The sequence below is a fragment of the Gorilla gorilla genome, chromosome 17, assembly GCF_029281585.2.
Source record: "Gorilla gorilla gorilla isolate KB3781 chromosome 17, NHGRI_mGorGor1-v2.1_pri, whole genome shotgun sequence".
Lineage (NCBI taxonomy): Eukaryota > Metazoa > Chordata > Mammalia > Primates > Hominidae > Gorilla > Gorilla gorilla.
The window spans coordinates 85,186,696-85,192,942 of NC_073241.2; the positions used below are offsets into that span (position 1 = coordinate 85,186,696).

General features: G+C 37.4%; 1 long non-coding RNA gene across 2 annotated transcripts; it reads left to right on the forward strand.

Annotated features, from left to right (window-relative positions):
* Positions 1 to 2,522: 2,522 nt before the first annotated feature.
* LOC129528285 (uncharacterized) lies at positions 2,523 to 5,232 on the forward strand. 2 transcript variants are annotated; one of them, XR_008673521.1, is made up of 2 exons: positions 2,523 to 2,868; positions 4,915 to 5,232. It is a non-coding gene; the product is annotated as an uncharacterized lncRNA (long non-coding RNA). The 2 variants fall into 2 exon arrangements; XR_008673520.1 differs by lacking the exon at positions 2,523 to 2,868 and adding an exon at positions 3,764 to 3,958.
* Positions 5,233 to 6,247: the final 1,015 nt, after the last annotated feature.

Below are 6,247 nucleotides of genomic sequence, written 5' to 3' on the forward strand. Positions count from 1 at the left end.
CTGTCCATAAAGCTCTCATCACTCCCTGTTTTACTCGCAAATGTTCGCATTCGATTTAAATTCTGAGTCACTAGAGCTATGGTGAGCCAGCAGCATTAAGCAGGGGATGGGGAACAAAGTCCCTTTAGGCCAGTCACCTGTTAGGTTTGGGGTAAAACAGAAATTGAAAAATTACTTTCCTCTCAAAACATTAGAGTAGCTCCAAAGCATTGAGGACTAAAACTGTTGCAGAGTCGTGTGTGTGTGTGTGTGTGTGTGTGTGTGTGTGACCAATGAAACAGAGGACAGAGAGAGGAAAGAGAGGAAAAAGAGTTGTCAACATGAATGAAATTGAAGAAAGATTTCCCTAAGGAATATATATATATATATATATATATATATATATATATATATAAAATGTATGTATTCACATATTAAAGAACATATGTGAAACTATATAAATGGAACATAAGTATTTCCAGCCATGGAATTAAAAACACACACATATTGTGTGTATATGTGTATGTGTTTTTTAAAAATTTTTTGTTAGTAGTTTTTTTGGAAGGAAAAAGGAAACAAGTGCCATTTTACCAGCTATATCATCGTATTCACAACCACCAAGCTGAGGTCTCCTGACTGAGCCAATTAGCCTCGTTTAGTTCTTCATTACCCCGCATTGCTCGACCTGCTTCTGTGCATAACAGGGTTAATCATAATGAAATGAAATCATTTGATTTTATTAATTTCATATATAGTATGTCCTCCAGAATTCTTACCAATGCTAGGACATTAGGGAATACTGCTGTGTGCTAAATTTGCTCCCTCTGCTGGCTGTCTCTGAGGGAATGGCAAAACTACTGGCTCACACATACACAAGAACTATTGTTTGGGAAAACACACACACACACACACCACACACCAATTTGTCCTCAGGGAAACAGTACCAGTGCATTGTGAGTTAGCTCTGTGCTCTTCTGACACTGACACCAGTAGCACAACCAGCGCAACATTTTCTTCCCGGAATGTCTTGGCCACTGAAGGAAAATAAAAAGTTGGGAGGGATTGGGAGAGAAGGGGAGGCTGGAGCAGGAGGTGAGGCTTGTTCTGTATCTAAGGCTTAGATAAGAACACTGCCCCTACCTCATCTCGGGAGCTTATTTCATCTTCATTCCTTGCTGATACCTGTTAAGTTCCCAAAGGAGGGTGGGAGAGCTTTATCCTAACAGTCTTTCCCACCATGAAAGCCATTTGATACCAATAAGTGCATCACGTTTGGTTCCATAGGACTAGCTGGACAGGAGACGGGTCATGGAATTAGTTAAAAAGCCAGTGCCCATATTAGAATTCCTAGATTCACGCAATGTAAGGTAGTTTATATAAAATATGCAGAGTTAAAAAGAACAAGAGTTAATTTTCCCAAATGAGTTAGAAAATTTGAAAAGAAATAGGGAGACGCCGTGGAAATGTAGTTTTGAACCATGTATAACATTTCCTGTGAAAGGGCATTCTGTTTAGTAATGAAAGTAGTTAAATAGATGGTGTTCCAAGCATATTTTATTTTATATACCAACCTAGAAATTGGAAAAAATCATGCAACTGTAATAAGATTTCAACAAATGAATAGATCAGATTAACCTAACATAAAATGTGTTTTTTCTTGAAGTTAGGGAAAAACTGCCTTTCTCTCTGAGATACACAAAATTATTTCTTGCCCTTTGTGAAAAGATTAAGGGAGTTAAATCGTAGCCACAGACTTGGAACCACCAGGAAATTTTTCAAAAAGAAAAAAAAAGGAAGAAAGAAAGGAAGGATGGAAGAAAAAATGCTATCTATCAATGTAAATTCTTTAATAAAGTTTCTTAATGTACTTGATCATATGACATTAAATTCCACTTTTCCCTCTTAATGACTTTCTTAGAGAAAAAAGAAAGCCACAATCAGAAAAGATAAAGAGAATAAAAGAAATGGGTCTATAAAAATCTGAATAAATGGGAATTTATACGTTATTTAATGTCAATCTGCTCCAATTTTCATGTTTGTTATCTGTACCCGCCTGCATACCTGGGATTGCACTGAATTGTTTTGGTATCGAAATATACTCTCTTGCCTTTGAAATTCATGCAGACCTTACTTGTCCTTCAAAAAGGAAAGCATCCTGTTTTGGTTAATGGGCTTAAAAAAAACAACAACAAAAGTAAATTGTGATAGCAATTAGGCTCCTCAGTGAGCATGCTCAGTGGGTCTCTCCTGGTTGCTAGGCAACCGGCTGAAGGTGTGTGGCAAAAGAGGGCCCCAAATGTGAAAACATAAGCACCTTTGGCATAGGTTTCATCCAGTCTAGAAAGCCATGTGCATTTACTTAATTAATTATGGGATGTCCTTGGGTGGGTTTCCTGCATTCCCTTTCCGCACTTGGGGGGAAAGGTGTGGGGGTAAGGAAGGATTACAGAGTGGAGGATCAAGCAGGATGGGTTCAAGAACCACAGCGAATCCTTCCAGAAACGGCGTCGTATCTGAATTGGGTTGCAGTTTTATAGTGTGTGTGTGACCATTTATCTTTCATTTCGGGAGTCGTAGTTAGCTCTTAACCACCAAGCTCGGGCGGCTCAGTATGTCACGGCACCGTCCTAATCCCACCCTGGATCAGCGTAACAGCGCACATCGGAAATGTAAGCTTCGCAAATAAATCCATTTTCACATACTCGAGTCGTATAACAGAAAATTTCCAGTTAAACCACATTGTTAAATTAAAAGTTGCAGCCCGTATTCAAAAGCCCATCCGCAAGCTCTGGGGTTCTGCTGAAGAGGCACTTACAGTAGTTCAGAGAACGACGCGGTGAAGTAAAAATGAATCAACTTTTAGAAACCACACAAAAAGCTTCGTCTTTGGTGAGTACAGTGCCATCTGCATCAGCACCTCTAAGTAGCAACCCCACCAAACACCTGGTTCGGTCCACAGTGACAGCTCACTGTCTCTCCAGTGGTAACAATTTAGAGGCAGGATGCTAAACAAGATATATACATGATGTCAAATATTGGCTGCACACATCTAAGCCAATCACTTCTAAATAAATTAACCATGGCACTGCCTAATACGATCCACCTGCTTTCTTCCTTGCGTTGTTCCAGACCCTACCTGAACCCCCCTTTGATTAAATGTCAAAAGCTTGCCTTGTGCCTGCAGATTTCACTGAAGGCGGATAACAGAAAGGTTCCTCCTGTGACTCCATAAAACTGAAATAAATTCCACTGGCATCTTGTAAATTTTTATTTTCTACAATGACTGCAGGCCCCATCTGCGGCCCAGCTGTTATTAGAACGGAAAGCGTTGGCCCTTCTGCATTACAAAACAGCATAGAACAGTAATTGCCAGTGGAAGAGATTAAGTGTAGACACTAAAAATGTTTACTCGCAATGAATATGCATAACGATGGGTAGGAAACAGCACTGGAAGATTAAAAAGAGAGAAGGGTTTGTTTACAAGGCTGGGAAAAAAAAAGAGTGGAATGTCAGTTGGCCCCGAGCCTGAAATAGGAACGAAAAACCTTTGGGCAAGGCATTAGGGAGAAAAACAGATGGTTTGTGAACCTTTTATTAGATAGAAAAATCATTAATCAAGCCCAGGCTGGAAATGGCAGGGTTTTTGGTAGTTCATATTTTAGTTTATTTTTTCTTAAAGTGACAGTATACTTTTTTTTTTTTTTTTGGTCTTTTTGGGACAGTCATCTTTGGATAATCTGTCAATAGGCACTGCGTTTGTATGACATTCCACATTAAAGCCAGCTTCATTTTAAGGTAGTGTTAGTACTCATTTGTTCTACTGAGAAAATTCCTCCAAAGGGTTTCACATTTCGGCACCTGTTTTGCCCATATAGCAATTTAAAACAAATTGCAGCATGAAATATTTTTTTTCATTCATGTGCCATTCCTTTGCTTTGGGAACTTGGAGAAGAAAATGGAGAAGAGGAAACTTTTACATGTAAGGCTTTGCTCACTAGATTGATTCATAGCACTTTAAGAAAAATATGTAGTAAAAATAATTACAAATCGATTCATCTCCTGAGAGGGAATCTATGCCATTTCATTGGAAAGAGTCATCAAGAGGTTGGAAGGGCCCCATTTGAAACTATACTTCTTATAAAACTAATCTGTGCCCTTTGGACTCGAAGATGTTGAACTTTACATTTTTGTTAATAATGGTAGTGAAAATCTCAGGGAAAAGCATATCCTAGAGATTAACAAAATCCTGAAATTAATCATGCAAAGCCCCTTATTTGCTATTAGCCAGTCAACAAACCCCAGGAAAGAATGCCAGGGGCATTATTATTTAAATTAAATGCAAGTAACACTTTTATATCCACAGCGTGTATGTATACCTAAACATATACATTTATATGAACATACCTATACACACACCTGTGTGTGACTGTGTGTCTCTAAGTGTGTGTATGTGTGAGCTACTGACTTCAGGAGTGAGACAGCAGGGTGGAGGAATATCAGAATGAAATTGCCTACAGCCAGACTCAGGGTTAATCTTGATATGCAATCCTAAGGTTTTGCTGTGATTTGCCACGTGCTTGAAGCTGGTAACTCATTTCTACTTTGGGAAGCTACTCTCGATCTTAACGTGAAATGTTCATTTTCCTGCTTACTTTATTTAGTATTGGGATGGAAAATTGACCTCACCTAGGTTGTGACTCCTGGAGCTAAGCATTGTTGATATAGGACTTCCGTGATTATGAAGTGGGGTGACTTCTATTTAAGGAATTACAAAGTACTTGGAAAGAATCTCTTTCATGTTTTTACTCTTTCAGTCAGAAATATTTTTAAAATAACTTTATTCAATAGTAAATATCACCAATAATGCAAGTTATTCTTTGACAAAAAATGCTCCTAGATAATACATTGGTTTCCTTTTCTTATTTCTCATGACAGCAACTGTGGAAGTCAAGGCCAGAAATCACTCACTGTATCATCTGATATTCCTCTGATCGTTATATCTATTCTCAGTGTTAAGGAAATGAGACCAGTTGAAACGTCCACATTAAAATAAGAAGGAGAGCAGGTTTTCTAATTGCAGGTCTCTGTTCTGATCTCATTACCATCTCCCTCTGATCATCATTCTCCTGAAAATCTTAGTTTCATTCATACCCCTTCCCTTCCCTTAGTTTCCTTTATGAACTTATTTATCTTCATGCAATTTGCCTGCAGTTAATGTCATTGTTAAATAAAGAATGCCATAAAGGAACGAGATCAGCAGTGACCTTCTGCACAGTTTCCAAAGCCTCGCCAACCTACCTCCGTGTCCTTGTCTGACTTATGGCAGAAACAGAAGTTCAAAGACCTGGCTGATATGCTCCTTTAAAAACACTTCCACAACACAGTTAACATTTTCTGTTTTCTGACATTCTTTTTCTAAAGAGATGCTTAAAGCAAAAAAGGTTTCCTGCCACAAAAATGACATTAATATTTCGTAAATCAAGAACTAAGATAATGTTTTGGCTGCTACAGAGACGTTTACCTTATGTCGTTTATCTAAATGCTTTTCGATTAAAACATGACACAATTTTTGGACTGTTTTTTACCGGAAAAAACAATTCCAAGAACTTTCTTATTTCAGAGCCTAAAATTCTTCAGTATATTCCTCATCAGAATTCACTGTGGAGTATACAGCCTTTTAGCTCATTGAGAAAGTCTTCCCAAAAAACAAGCCTTTTCCAAAGATCATTTGAGTGCACTAAATCAAATAATCAACTAAAAGTCAAGAAGAAACCTTCAAATGAAAACCATATAAATATGTTTGTAAACTTTCAAGTAACTGCAGTGTCAACAATTGTATTCCCCAAGATACAATACTTTTCTATATTGACCTATTAAAAAACTCGATTCGTTCAAAGAACAGATTTTTTTGTTTGTTTTAAAAAGAACAACAACAACAACAAAAGAACCCAAAACTTTAGAAATCAAAGAAGCCCTCTTGAGTGAGCATCTGCTGAAGGAGATAGTAAAACCACAAAAGTGGTTATGCATTTCTAACTTTTTTACAAATTTGAAAAATATAGGGAGTAATAAAGTGTTAGAGATGATGCTGATTTCCTAGTATTATATACAAATCTGAATAGTACTTTTTTTCCCACAAAGTTGCTTGTAATCAAACATTTTATCTCCAACCCTGTATTATCTCATTTTATTTATGGTTAATACCTTTTTCTTTTTCTTTTAGAACCTTAAGGGTTCTACCAATTGATTTTGACTTTGGGAAGGAAAA